Source organism: Cupressus sempervirens, chromosome 1 (genome assembly GCF_028749045.1).
Source record: "Cupressus sempervirens isolate cs-2001-9-10 chromosome 1, ASM2874904v1, whole genome shotgun sequence".
NCBI lineage: Eukaryota > Viridiplantae > Streptophyta > Pinopsida > Cupressales > Cupressaceae > Cupressus > Cupressus sempervirens.
This window is the reverse complement of record NC_143118.1, coordinates 790,314,861-790,330,879: the sequence shown is the minus strand read 5'-3', so window position 1 is coordinate 790,330,879 and position 16,019 is coordinate 790,314,861. Positions and strand designations below refer to the sequence as shown.

Sequence of the window (16,019 nt, the reverse complement as noted above, 5' to 3'; positions counted from 1 at the left end):
CAGCCTATGTATATGATGGGAGAAAAGCAATTAAATAGAGGAGCGTACATAAAATTCGAATCTATTGACTTTTGTGGGATACGATGAAGCCCAAAGAAGAAAAATAAATCAATCAATCAAAACGTTTTCTTAGTAATGACTAACGCTGTACGAAATTTCTACACATTAGGCAGGTTTGCTATCAGTGGACCGAAAATCTGTTCGATTTTAAAAAATATATGTGAATTAAATAGAATCAATGAATAACAACTCAATTTAAAAAAACAAACCGTAGTATTCAAACTTAGCATATGTCGAACCATTGACATAGCTGATTGCTCTCCTCAAGAGAGCGACAGCAAAACGTTCAAAGAATAAAAAATAAACCCCAGCTGTAGAAACTGGGTACTACACGAAGCGGATCCAATACCCCTGGCTAGGAATACCTCCATTGACAACAAAAAGAAGGTAATACCCAGAAGGAGCAGCCACCGGGCTCGGCGGTGCAGTCAAGAACACAGAATAAGCCCCATTTTCATTCTCAACCGGCGTGGCAGCGAGAGACAGCATTCTCTGGCTCATGGACACGCTGTGTGTATTGAAAGGAGGGGCGTACACATGAAAACGAAGCTCCTCGCTTACACCGCCACTGACTGCGAACCCTACCTGGAAACTCGATCCGTATCGAATAGCTTCGAAATCTCCAACAAATTGTATGTTGGGTCGAATCACGTCGTACTGCTGGTCCAGGTAATAAGGACTGTAGGCCTCCACGCGCAGCTCTGTTTTAGAAAACACGTCATCAGAGAACACATAATAATCATTCGGGTTGCTTCCGGCGACCAGTATTCTACCGTCGGGGAGAAGATTTGCAGTAGAATGATACATTCGAGGAATACTCGAGGGATCCAGTACAGTAAATCTGTTATCCGCGGGCATTGCAGGTCTGTACAGCCACGGGTTAAGCACGGGCGCCCGCGCATTTTGCCACCCGGCGGACCCCAATTCGGCGCCGTTGATCAGGAGAATCTCACCCGTGGGAAGAACGATCATGTCCGCCATCAATCTCGACCCTGGCATTTCCTCCATCCGCCACACTGGCTCTGGTGAAGTGATCTCAATTCTCCCGCAGTTGCTCAGCCCCTTCACGTAAATCTTCTGCTTGTCGGCCTTGATGAAGTTCCCCAATGGCGTTCCACCGCATACCATAATCTCCACTCTCGCAAAATTGTCCTCAAAATGCAGCGGCAACATGACGGACGAGCCCGTGCTCGGGTAATTCCTCGCGCCCCCGCCGGGCATTTGGGGAAACCGTCTGATTTCGGCATTCGTCTTGTAGTCGATCAGAATGGACTCGTTATTGGCGAAGATAAAAAGATTCCCGTCGGAAGACAGATACACAAACGGGTACAGATTGTTCTCCTCGCCTTGAGTAATCGTCTGCCATAGGAAATTCTGGTATTGAAAATCATCCGTGGATCTCTTGGGGACAAACTCGTAGCTATACGCCATGCGGCCTCCAACGACGACGATTCGATCATCGGGCAATATCTGATTCGAGGCATACCACCTGGGGGACTTCAGCTTCTCGGTAGTCGACTCCACCCAGTCGCAGGACTCGTCGTAGCACGGTTGAAAAGTCCGAGTTACGTTCCCGCCATCTCCGAAACCGCCGGTTTGAACGACCGTCCCGTCGCTGAGAACTGCCCCCGATGAGCACCACGTGTCGGTGATCAGACGCAGCGGCCTCACTTTATTGGCCGCAATGTCATATTCCACCGAGTGAGACCAACATTCGGAGTCGAAGGGAAGTGGCCGGGCCGCGGCAATGCAGGCCGGGTCGGTTTGGGTGATGTTGGAGGGGCCCCGGCCCTGGCGGTCGTACATGAGAACTCTGTTTGTATGAAGCAGCACCGAATGCATCGATGAAATTCCACCGTTTTCTAGCAAGAGCTCCCATCTCCCTTGCAGCTGCTGGCCCGAACAAAATGCTACTATATTGACAATCCAAACTACGGCTCGGAGAACTGATGTTTCTGCCCACTTCATTTTTCACTGATTGAGTTCGAGACTTTCAAGGCTTCTCTGAATTGGGTTTCCACATTGTGAAGTCCAATCCCGGTTATATAGCACGAAGGATCAATCTGACACTTCTAAGAATAGCTTTATGATCAATGGAAGTTTCGATGTGTTTGCTAATCTGGCTGTAACTTGAAAGCTGTTGCATCATCATCGATTGCGATTGGAAGTACTTTTCATCATTGATTGTGATCCGAGTGAGACTGTCGGTGAGTATGTTTAGTCTGGCGATGTTTGAATTAGTTCGGATTATAACCATTAATGGGGTTAGAAATGTGTGAGATTTGTCAATCTCTTTACTTAATTTAGGAGTAGCTAACTTCTTGCTTCTATGTTTCCGATTTTTGTCTGGTCAAGCTAACTATTATTAGAGAGATGAGCTGCTTGCTGAATTTTACTTGTTGCCCAATTCATACCCCAACAGAATGTGTCAATTGTTAAAACTGAATGGAGCTGTAATGTACAAAGGTAATAGTTGTATCTGCCTTAGGCGATCTGGAGAACGAGTGAGGTGTTTATTGGTCCTTCGGCAATTGCGGGATCCTACCTCCAATACCTATCGTTATTGTGGACGGTGTTATCAAATGATTGGTAGATATACATATATTAATATAATATATTATAAGTATACATTATTTATTAATACACATGTTTTGAAAAAAATTAAAAAATTGAAGTTTAATTTATTTAATATAATAATGGAATTGAAAATTTTAACGAGTTATATATATATATAGTTGTATAAAAGAAAGTTATTCTTAAAATGTTGGTTCATATCAATTAATTAAATATTCATAATTAAATTATAAATTAGCATATATTAAAATTAGCATCATAGTTCGAATTAGATACATTTTAAAAATATGAATTCAAATATATGGGATTTTGGTTAGACCTTGTCTAGAAAATTGATGTTCTTGCAATTCAATGAGGGGAATAATTTTGATCCATGGAGGAGAACACCTTGAATGCTTGATAAAAAGTCAATATCTTGAATGCTTGGATGGTTTCCTTCAAATCCTAAACTTGACTACTTGATAATTGGTGTGGATGCATTGAGCACATGTCATAGTAAAAAATAAGGAGAGATAGGGTGTTTTTATACCTTTAACATTATGTTGTAGTTTAGTCATGGGAGGAAAAACCAAACATCTACAAATCCAATAATATTATAAGATAAGAATTCAATTCAAAATTCAGCCCAAACCTTGGGGTATAGAGTGCCTAGAAATGTCATATACCCACCAATCATAACTCATTTAAACCATGGATCTCAATTAACTAGGAGATACCATATTTTGAGGTCAAGATCTAGATATAAACTGTTGTAAATTTTAACATGTTGGATCTCAATTAACTAGTACTCATATTTGAATTTAGGTGTCATTAAGCGCTATATGGAGTCTTATTATGCTTGTTAAAATAAATTTTCACTAAGGCATGGGTTTTAAAAAATAATGAAATTACACACACGTATACGATGCTTACAATTTATGGTCGTACATTTAGCCCCCCACTTTAGCGAGTTTATGATTCCACCTCATTCTCATGGTTACATAGAAGAAATAGAGAGAAAATGAGATAAGAATATGGTTGTACCATCTTAAGAAGTGTGCACTTGATTTATAAGACCTTTTATCCCTCCTTAGTGTGGTTTGATACATTAGGACCTCATGTTGTATTTAGAAACTTAAATCAAGATCATCTTTCTTCCTACAATCTTGCAAAAAACTCTAGGTTAACAACAATTTCTATTATTGGATTTCTATTTATACCCTAATCTCCAAAATAATACTTTAAATGTACTTATACATGATTTTTTTATTTCTTGTCATTTTTCCTTGATTCCCTTGTAAAAATTATCAAATCTGGGAGCTTTGGCTAGAGGTCAACACCTCATGATTGAGGTTGAGATTGACCTCAACTCAAGAGGAGGTTTTTTATTAGTTCCTAGGCTTGATGGAAAATATTGTTAATTTCCTACCTTGTGCAGTTGGCCCTTTTAACTTTGATTCCAAAATTGGTATAAATGGAGGATTACTTACTTTGTTTGAGAATCCATTTTATATGCAAGATATTAATTCATTATTCACAAGAAACACATGCTCAACAAGTCAATAAATTGCATTCAAGGAGTACTCAAGAAATAAATTAAGGAATCATTCTTCATCCATTCAAGTATTCAAGATCTGTATCATCTCTTATGCAATTCTTATCCTAGATTAGGCTTCTCTCTTCATTGAAGATAGATGAGTTTCATAACCATGGAGGGGATTTATTTAAACATTTATCATTTATGAAAATTTAAAGAATTCACATCAATGATTTTTCATGATTTCCTTTTTGATTTTTACATTGAGTTAAGGCTAGTGCAATAGCATATATAATCACACATTAAACATAGTTACATTATCCTACATCTACTTTGACTACATGTCAGCATTCCATCATTTATATTTATTTCAACTAAAATTTGATTCCTTACCTTGGGCTTCCTAAGGAGAACCCCCCCCAACAATTTTCTCCCTCTCTTTCATGCGTGTGCAATTTTATAGTCCAGATTTGTAAATTTAGGGTTTCAAATCTTGAAGAACTTTTTGGATTTTAGATTTATATATGAATAAATTTGAGTTTGATCTCAATCTCTACCTAACTCAACTTGGATCTTAAAATTTGACTTGTACTTTGTATCTCAACCTTGACCTAAGAGTTCTAGATTTTTTGGGTTTGAAGTGTTGGGAATACAATAGGAAAGTAAACTCTAAGAGGGTGGGGGGGGGGGAGGGGTTGGGTGAATCAACACTTTAAAATTTTAACCTCTAAAACTATTCACCATACATCCATCTCACAATCTATGCATATAAACTAAAATACCAAATTAAACATATATGTCCATAGCATGAAAATAAATATTCAGCACATGTATGACACAAGATATTTGGTTACCCAGAAACCCTCCAAGGAGAAGGTAAAATTGGGGTGGGGATGACACCCACAAATCTTCACTACTACAATAATAAAGTGTATCCAATGAAGGTTGCAATGTTTGACTATGAAACATGACCTACCGTGTGAAAGGTCTACCTTGGTAAAGGCTTATAAGATTGTTAGATCTTACCCTATGAAAGGATTTAAACACCCTACTAAAAGTGTACCTAGTAAGAGGACTTTAACTTACAATGAAGTAAGTGCGAGCTATTAAAGGATTTATAATAGCCTGCTAAGACTACTCTATTAAGAGATTTAATCGATTCACCTATTAAAATGTCTCAGCAATGATCCTTCGGTTAGCACTCTGTTGCTTGAGGTTAGATCACCTCTATACTAATGTGTACTTGATCTTTCTTGATTAGATGTACCTCTTTTTCCCTCTAATTCCTATCCTCTATTCTCATTTAATTGATTCTACAATGTAACTCAATTTATAACACCTTAATCACCATGAATGTTCTGTTTGTGCATGTAAACTCTGTTCAATTCTCCTTAGCATTTCATTTCACTTCTTAGATAGTTTAGGGTTTATATTCTTTAAGAAGACCTAGGTGATTTAGGGTTAGGTATGAATCAAAAATAGTGATTCACCCATATTGTCACTTAAACCTTCCCTTTTTTCTAATTGGATGCATGTAATGCATAGGAATTCACAATTAAGATTCATCCTTATCAACAAAGATCGTAAAATAATACCTAAGTTGGCTCAAAAATGGTTTACATAGTAGTTTATGCCAATACAAACAACTATGTCAAAATTGTATTACTCAACATCTGAAGTCCTCAGTGCTCAACACTAACTATAACTTCAATGCTATCACTCAACATCTAAGTGACTCAGCATGCACTACTTGCTCGACACTTGTATCACTTAACATATGATGACTTGACACTCACTGTTTACCTGGCATGCACTATCTTATATGTTATGCTCGACATATGTTACTTGTTTAGTATGAACTAAGTAGATGGCTTAAGAGTATATACACTCATTTGTCAAAACCAATAGGAGATCAACAATCTCTGATTTTGACATGTGTCAAAAACACTTGGTCATGCATTAATGATCTTAACCTTATGAGCATAACTTAGATATCTAGTATCTATTTAGCTTCTATACAAAAAAATTCAAAAATTCAAAAAATAAAAAATTTGCAACACAACTTATCAGTCATACCTCAAAATTTCATATCTTCATTTGAGTTGATTGTACTATGCTATAATCAATATCTGATACTCTTTATCTTTCTCCTGCTAAGTAGATTGCCTATCTATTTATCTCTATCTCTATCTCCCCCATGCTCTTTCTCATTATTATTCCTCCTTTTTGACAATGTCAATGGTTATACATTAATAGTATATTTTTCCAAAAATGGTTTGTGGATCTCTAGAATAATCTTTAGAGATGCATCCCAATTATCACAAGCTACCTCCAATGACTTGATTTGGAGGGCCAGCTCGATAACAAGCTATACTAAGCCTTCATGTGTATAAAGATGAGAATCTTTCTTCATAAGAGTTTCAGTGTAGGTTAGTTCCTTGTGTAGTATTTCCATATGTGGAGTCGACTAGATGCATATCAATTTAGCACTAATGTTGGCTTCATTTGCATGTAATGTTGCCAATTGACTTTGGGAGTGTAGGAGGGGCTGAAGTGTTTCTCACTTTGGGCAAGAGACTTTGGTAGAGTTATGCTAGATATATCAGCATAATGCTCTCCAAGTGTAGGATATGACTCCCAACTTCCCTTGTGAAGAGTGAAGTATTATTCAATTTGATATACAAAGAGAAAACATTCTCTAGCATCTTCTTCACACTCTCTATTTTGGTTGCTAATTGAACCTATGTCAGTGCAATAGCACTTGATATGTTTTCATTAACCTTATGTTGGAACTTTCTCTCTAACCATTCAAGTAGTTTCAAATTAGAATCTAGGTTTGTGCCATTTAGCTTCTCCACTAAGATGGTTAACTATTCTAATATTGGCTTGTTTTCCTTTGGAGCTGGCTGACTGAATGCATCAATAAAAATGTCTTTGATATCAATCAAATCTTGCTTCTGCTTATGCTCCTTTCTATGAAATTCTTGATTCTTCTTCTTTTCTAGGGCTTCTTGGAGGATGCCCATATGTTCAATAGTAATAATTGCATAATCAAACTTGGGAAAATCAATTACTTCATCAAGATTTACATAAAAAAATGATGTAACTTCAACATCCTTGGATGTACTTGGACTTAGCTTTGATGATTGTAATGGTATAGCTTCTATACTTGGCCTCTGAAGAGCTTGACTAGGAGAAGTGGTAGATTCTGGTAATGTTACTAGTGTCTGTATTGCTAATTTCTCCTCTAGCTTTGTTTTCAAACTTCACTCTTCAGATGTGTCCTTCTCTTTCTTTGTATTATTAGTAGCACCTTGATTTTGTGTTGTAAGTGTAGGAGTATCTACCTAACCTGTTTGAGCTTATGTTCCTTCAGTCTTCTCTGTCTCATATTTCTACTCTCCAACTATGTCACTCTTGGCATGTACACTTTCTTTTATAGTGACTGAGACTTGAGTGCTTTGTGCCAATGTACTGATGGTGGAAGTAGTTGTCTCCTTCCTTTGATATACCACAAGGGGTAATATTGGTTGTATCATTTTGAATTGAGGAGGGCCTGAAGGTGTAATTTGTTTCTATACTTCCTCCCCTATAGATACCTTATCTACCTTCTCAATCTCATCCACACTCACTAGTATAGGTTTCTCACAATTTTTGGCCTAGGTGGTGGATTCCACCAGTATCTTCTTCAAATAATCCTCTATGAGGGGATTGATGTTCTAAGTGACAATACTAGAAACATCCTTTATCTTTACAGTATCATCTTCTATGTTCATCTCATGTGGAGGACTAACACTTGGCACTAGTGTATCTAATATACTCTGTTCTATTGGCTACTCATCCTCAATTGGTGCCTATGTGTCTGTGTTCATGTTCATGCCTCCCTCAATTGTATCTTGTTCAATGCCTTCTTGTTTTTCGTTACCTACCTCAATAGGTGCCTGCACTATTGCCTGGGATGTTGTTAAAGCACATAGTGATTTCCACATCAAAGTAATCTTTTGTGCAACATCCTCAATGTTATTCTACAATTTACTGAATGCCTTGTATTTTGGTCCAAATTTTCTAGTATGTTTCTTAATGATTTTTTCCATTGCACCCTTAGTTTTAGCATTACCTAGGGAAGTGTTGTTTCTCTTATTTTTTTCAATACTAGGCGATAGTGTCACTTCTGCTCAACTTTCTCATACAAACTCTTGGCTATGGAGTTGGCAAGTTCAAGAGGGACCTTTTCAAATATTTCCATCATGGCATATACTACCTCTTCAACTTGATTCTTTTTAATCATCCCAAGATTATCAAACTCAATGTGAGAGAATCTAGATAAATCAACATTATTTCTAATATTCTAACATAGACTATCCAAATCTAAAGAAGAACTGTGAATTACCACTTGGAACTAGCTATTATTATCAGATTCAATCTTCTCTTCACTATATTCAATTGGAGCAACATATCCTCTCCTTAGTCTCTTCTGAGATTCTTCACCCTTGCTATCTTGACTAGCTCTCTTCTCCTTTGGCTTGGCTACTTACTTAGCCTTTTGTGTAGTGGCCCTTGTGCTAGTCTTTGTTGTAGGTACTATAGGTTGAGTAGGTTTTGCAAGCTTCTTTGATTTTCTTATTGCTGGTGCATTTTCTTTTCTTTTCTTCTTTTCAATAGCTGTAGGTGCTTTACTGGCTTCTTCTTCATTGACACCTTCTACAATTTATACTTCATCTTCTTGTTGGCCCTCTCCTTGACCTTGGGTGATGGCAAGTGGTGCTTGGATAGGTGCATTCTCATCATCATCATCATCATCATCATCATTATCATCATCATCATCTTCTTCTTCTTCTCCTACCCCTTCACCAAATTTCTCTTTCAATTTCTTTACCATCTTATCCTTCTTCTTAATGACTGAAGTAGTCTTCAAGTCCATTGTAATTTTTGACTTGCCATATCATAGTTTCCAAAAGCTATAGCCTCTTTGTCCACTTCTTCTACAATTAATGATGTTATTGCTGTAGAGGCCTCACCAATGTTGATTTCATATCCCAATAGTCTTAACCATCTAACTCTAGGAATTGTTGCCTGGACATATGTATAGTCAGTGTCAACTAGGAAGAAAATATCATCAAAATGTTTCTCCACTAGTGAAATTGGTATCCTCATTCTTCTCTTCATTGTCTACTTGAAGTCTTCAAAGTAGCTTGTCATGACTAACTCAAAATTATCACCTAGTTTCTCAATGAATTCACCTATTTGTACTACAATAGGTTTGTTTACCTTCCATGCAACTTTACCAAAAGTAGGAAATTTACTCTATACATAAAAGAATATACATACACGAATATATTCAAATTTGCATTTGGCACTTTTGTTCTTTCTAGTGGCTCCCAAATTCTCACTTAATTGTTGCAACTCTAACTCAACAAGATCATAAGTATGATCTTTCTTCACTATCTTGTATCCCACATCCACTGCAATACATGGAACACTGTTAAGCTTGCTAGATTGATAGAAATTATGTGATATAATCCTCACTACAAAAGAAATTAATGGATCTATGACTATATCTATTGTCATCCCTTGTTTATTCCATGCAACCCCTGTATTTCTCTCAATTACCTCTTTTGCTTCACTTCTCAATGTCTTGGGATGATATAGGTTTGGATACCCTGTAACTCTATGCACAATTTTTTTTGATAGTTTTCATTGGTCCATTCTCTAACCATATAGAATTATCATGTATCCTTCTCAAAACTATCTTTATCCACTCTATCTTGAAGACATTGGGAAATCTAGGCCATAGATTAACCCTTTCTTCTCAACAATTTTGAATTCCTCCTTCAATGATCCATTTTCACACAATTTCCCATATGTCTCCCTAATTTCCATGTCTCCTATGCTTCTAACCTTACATGTATAGCAACATTATAAATATTAAATCATTAAGACTTGTGGTGGTATCATTTGCAATGCATTAGATGGATATTGTTTATAAGCTATGTCTGGAAGAGCCCTAAAATTAGGTTGTTTAATCTCATTACTTATCAATTGCACATTCAAAACTTCCTTTGCCTTGGCTGCTGAAGAACTAGACACCATTTCATAAAACTACGTTTTTCATAAATTCAAACTGCATAGCTTGGCACACAGTAAATACCTTTGTGAATCTGCAGTGATGGTGTCGAGCATCTGTTGAATTTATCTACAAAAGATCAGGACAATTTCTCTAGTTTGTCTTTAGCTCTTCATGATCTCCTTCAAATTTGAATTATGTCAAATGAGTAGAAATCAGTCATATAGACCTCAAAACTTTTCTATTAATGCTTAGTGCTTACATAGCTGTAAGCTTGACTTTAATAAAGATTTTGACTCACTTGGCTTCCATGAAGTTTCCTTTCCACTTGGTAACCACTATAAGCTCGGTCAACACTAATAATTTTGATAGCTTGGCATCAACTAATCATTTCACTTGGGAACCATAGTGAAACTTTTCTTGGTCGATAGTAACATGAAAAATAACAAAACTCAAGGATTTCTTTTTGATTCATAACAACACAAGTTGCATCTTTCTTTAGTATATGTAATCTTTTTAGAACTAAGTCCTTGGAACTAATCTAAAGTATGTCCTTTTAGATATCAGTCCAACTTACCTTTTGATTGCTTAATTGGAGGAGGTGTGATCGCTTGACCCATTGGTTGAAGTGATCTCTTCTACACTTGATGTGTTGTAATCTTCCTTTCTCTTCCATGTCTTGTTCATTTCATCTCTAAGATTCTCATCATCCGCCTTTCCTTTACCTTTGTTAAACTCACTATTTGGTGCCTTTGACCTTTTTGGATAATTTTTGCTTATATGACCAGTCTTCAAACAACTAAAACATGTAGTTTGTTCAACCATCTACTATAGTCACATTTGAAATGTGTTCTTATCCAATTTTTAGGAACATGTCCATACTCTTGATAGTAGTGACAACTATACCTTGTATTATAATCCCAATTATAAGAGTTGCCATTGTGCTTTACCTCTGTCTTCTTGTTTGATGACCATTTAGGTTGGATCTACACTCATATGCTCGATGTCCATACTTTTGACAATTATAGTAGTATCCTTTAAGTCTTTGTGAGCTTATGGTCTTGGTTCTTCATTCATGTGCCTGATGTCCTTGTTTGTTATATTTATGGCCATGACCCATGAATTTCTACTTAAGATACTGATTTATAGTCTTACTCCTACAAACATTAGTGATATGACCTATCTTATCATGCAATTATGACCAGTAGGTTTGGAGTTAGTACCTTTATTAATTCTTTCTTCATCACTTTTGGATGATTCTCCTTCTTTAGTACTAGTGTATCTCAATCCAGAAGTAGCACTATTGGATCTAGGGGATCTCATCAATTGTTAAAAGTATTTGATGGATTCACTAGGTTTGTTGAAACTATTAGCAAACTCCTTTTTCTCTTTTTAGATCATTTCTTAGTTGTTCATTTTGAAGCTTTAATGTTGTGATCTCAATATATTTTGCATTCAGTTCATGATTTGCAATCATCATTTGACTCAAAGTTTCCAATTGCATGTTAGTAATCCTAGCTACCTGTAATGTTTTCTCTTCTAGTCTATTGGTCAAAATCCTTTTTCATCTTCAATCATGACTTTTCCCTCTTCAGCTTTCTTTTTCTGCTTAGTCACCTCACATAGCAATTTTGATTACACTTCTTGTTCTCTCTTTAGATATCAAAGCTCTTTAGTTGGGGTTCCATTCTTTTCCATAAGATTTGCAACCGTTGCATCAAATTTATTGGAGTTTCCATTTGCAAATAATTTAGTAGTGTCAATCTCTTAGTATTGTGTGTTATTATCTTGAATAGGAATTTCCTTCCTTCTTTACAATGATCACTTTAACTCTTCTCTTGCTTCATCTAGCTGATGTAGGGCAAGCTGTATTTCAATTGTCTAGTTCTCAATAGTCTTTCCCAATTTGTAGACTTCCATCTCCAAGATCTTTCCTCAAAGCTGCAAAGTTTTTCTTTAAAAGAACTGTGCTCTGATACCAATTGTTGGGAATACAATAGGAAAGTAAAATCTAAGAGAGGTGGGGTGAATCAACACTTCAAAATTTTAACCTATAAAACTATTCACCACACATCCATCTCACAATCTATGCATATAAACTGAAATACCAAATTAAACATATACATCTATAGCACAAAAGTAAATATTCAACACATGTATGACACAAGATATTTCGTTACCAAAAAACCCTACAAGAAGAAGGTAAAACTAAGGAGGGAATGACACCCATAAATCTTCACTACTATAGTAATAAAGTATATCTAATGAATGTTACAATATTTGACCATAAAACATGATCTACCTTGTGAAAGGTTTGCCTTGTTAAAGGCTTACAAGATTGTTAGATCTTACCCTATTAAAGGATTTAAACATCCTACTAAAAGTGTGCCTAGTAAGAGGACTTTAACTTACAATGAAGTAAGTATCCTGTGAAGGATTTACAATAGCATGTTAAGATTACCCTATTAAGAGATTTAACTAATTCACCTATTAACATTTCTCAATAACGATCCTTTAGTTAGCACTCTGTTGCTTGATGTTAGATCACCCCTATACTGATGTGTACTTGATCCTTCCTAATCATATGTACCTCTGCTATCCTCTAATTCCTTTCACCTATTCTTCTCTAATTGATTATGCAATGTAACTCAATTCATAACACCTTAATCACCATAAATGCTTTGTTTGGGCATGAAAACTCTCTTCAATTCTCCATAGAATTCCATTTCATTTCTTAGAGAGTTTAGGGTTGGTCTTCCTTAAGAAGACTAGGTGATTTAGGGTCTAGTATGAATCAACGCTCGTGATTTACTTGTATTGCTGCTTAAACCTTCCCCTTTTCTAATTAGATGCATGTAATGTATAGGGATGCCAAATTAAGATTCATCCTTATCAATGAAGATTGTAAAATAATACTTTAAGTCAGCTCAAACATGGTTTACATAGTAGTTTGTGCCAATACAAACAACTATGTCAAGACTATATTAGTCAACATCTGAAGTCCTTTGTGCTTGACACTAATTGTAGCTTCAATGCTATCACTTGACATCTGAGTGACTTGTCATGCACTGCTTGCTCGACACTTGAATCACTCAACACATAGTATCCACTTGGCATCTAAGTGACTCAACACTCACTATTTACTCAACATGCACTATATTATATGTTATTCTTGGCATATGTTACTTGTTCAATGTGAACTAAGTAGATGACTTGAGTGTATAGAAAATCATTTGTCAAAACCAATCCAAGATCAACATGGAGTTCCCATCTACTCAGTTCTAGATCCTCCCTAGTTTAACTTTTTACTTTGGTTTCACAGTCCATTTATAGGTTTGAACTTTGTTGAGAATATTTCCCCCCTTATTTATTTCATACCTATTTCATAAATTTGATTATATAATTAATTTTGAAGAACTTTATTTCATATATTTTATTACTTTATGATTTCTCCTTTTAAGGAAAGGATGAACAAAACCAAAGGGAATTATATCTCTAGAAGACCAGTCATTACTACTTTTATTTATGCTAATAGGATCTCCAATGTAGAGGGACATTATTATTCCTCCTATATTTTTAGTGCGATGTTTCTTGTTTATCGCTTAATATGGGGAGATGTAAGATTCCTTGCAATTTGGCTAGGTAAACATGATATGATATTTTCATTTATGGAAATACATAGCTCAGATTAAGTCAATCGATCCTAGGGATAATGTTTGGAGATGCAAACTTAGGGAATTGTCTAAGTGTCACATATTACATTTGTTAGCACAAGATTTTTTTTGGTTAGGGCAGTTCATAGAGGAATTTCTAGCACATGCACACTTACTTGGAGGAAGGACAACATGTTAGGATGATGTATGCAAGAGCACAACTCTATATAGATAGTACAAATAGAGTTATTTTGGATTAATAGTGACAATGTTGAGAAAACAAAATAAGGTAAAAAATATGAGATCTACTATTTTTTATTATGGAAAATTTTTGTTGATCAAAATAATTAATTAATTGATTAGGGAAAACATCCTATAGGTTAACCCTAAGTTAGAAAAGATACAATTTTTTATTTTGGCAAATCTATGAAGGTATGAATATCGACAGTTAAAGAAATATGCTATAAAAGAAAAGGTTTTGGAAGTGGAGTTGTGAGAGATTGAAAATTAACTTGTATGCAAACTTGTAAGTATATTATGTTGTGTATTGTGATGCAAATTATGAGCAATGTGAATTGTCATAAAGTTTTGTGAAGAGTAGCAAACGGTTACATCATATATTGGAAATATCAACAACAATAAAGAGGTTTTGGTATCTAATTTTGTATTGAAGAATTTCATTGTTAATTACATGTTTGGGAAGTGGGCTCTATTGAAACAAATTGAATAATTGTATATTACCTTTGGTGTTACACAAAATGTCATATCATTATCAGACAAAGTATGTTGAGCTCATTTGGATATTGAAGCTACTTTTCTGTGTCTATCGAGTTATCTAGAGTTTTCTTAGTTTAGAAGGCAATGTCTACCAAAGTTCACTTGAGTGCCAAAGGAAAATTTGTGAAAGATGAGTGTTAACCGAGCTCACTCAGTTAATGAAGGAAATATTGGATGGAACCAGTGCTAACCGAGTTGACTCAGTTATAGAAGGAACTTAGCAAGTATGTGGTGTTAACTGAGTTCACTTCATTAACACAAGAAAATCTTTTCTAAGTTAGTATCTACCAAGTAGGGTCGGCTAACAAAGGATTTTCTTATTTTAGCATATTAAGTTCAATTGGTTTATCTATTGGTTCTAGCCAACTGAGAAGATGAATATTAATTATTCTAAGCTGTATTTGAGTTGACTTCACAATAAGAAATATTTAAATAAAAGATCAAGTTGAGGGTTAGAAAGTGTGTAAAAAGAATATGTGGAAGTTCATAGAAGACATTTTGAAGATCTAATGATGCAAATAGGAAGTGAATTAAAAGTATAAGCATGATATCCTTGAGAAGCTAACAAGATTCACTCAATCAAGAAGGATCACGTATACAAGCTCGAATTGAGATTTGTAATTAGAATTTTAGTTTCATCCTTGTTACTCTTTAACCATTTTAGTAGTGATATAAATCTCTTAACAAAGTTGGCTTAACAACTATTTGTAAATCTTCTAACAAGGTGACATTTCTATTGAAGTTTCTAAAGACCTCTAACAAGGAAACTCCTAATAGGGTGATTAAATCCTCTAATAGGGTCACAACTAATAGTGTGTTTTGTAACCTTTAATAGGCTTTTCTCCTAACAGGGCTCACCTCAAAAGAGTGAAAATTAGTAACTAGTTGCGATTGGTGGTTTTTGCTAAATTGGGTTTCCACATCAAATCTTGGTGTTAAATGTGTTCATGCTATTTCTTTTATGTGTTTGTAACTATATTAAGGTAATAAGTAATAATAGATAACACCTTAAGATTTTCATGATAAGTGTTTACTAAGCATATTTAGTATTTATCAAGTTGCAACATTTTTAGTGTGTTTACCGAGCATCAATAGAGTTCAATTTTTAAAGATTATTTTGTACTCACATCTAAGGGATCTAGGATTTATTTTTCTATTAATTGACTCACCCCTCCCCTCTGAATTACTCCTCTTATATTTCCAACATTTGGTATTAGAGCTTTCGGTGCTTATAAAAAAGGTTTTAAGGACCTAAGCTAAAGATTAGGATGTCTTATAGAAGAGAGATTCCCAAGTTGAACCGAGACAAGTTTGCAACATGGCAAGGACTTATGAGATTACATCTAGCAACCATCGGTGATTTAGGTTGTAAGTA

General features: G+C 35.4%; 1 pseudogene; it reads right to left on the bottom strand.

Moving 5' to 3' along the window:
• Positions 1-254: 254 nt before the first annotated feature.
• Positions 255-2,099, bottom strand: LOC149580237 (aldehyde oxidase GLOX pseudogene; annotated as a pseudogene).
• Between the last annotated feature and the right edge of the window lie 13,920 nt (positions 2,100-16,019).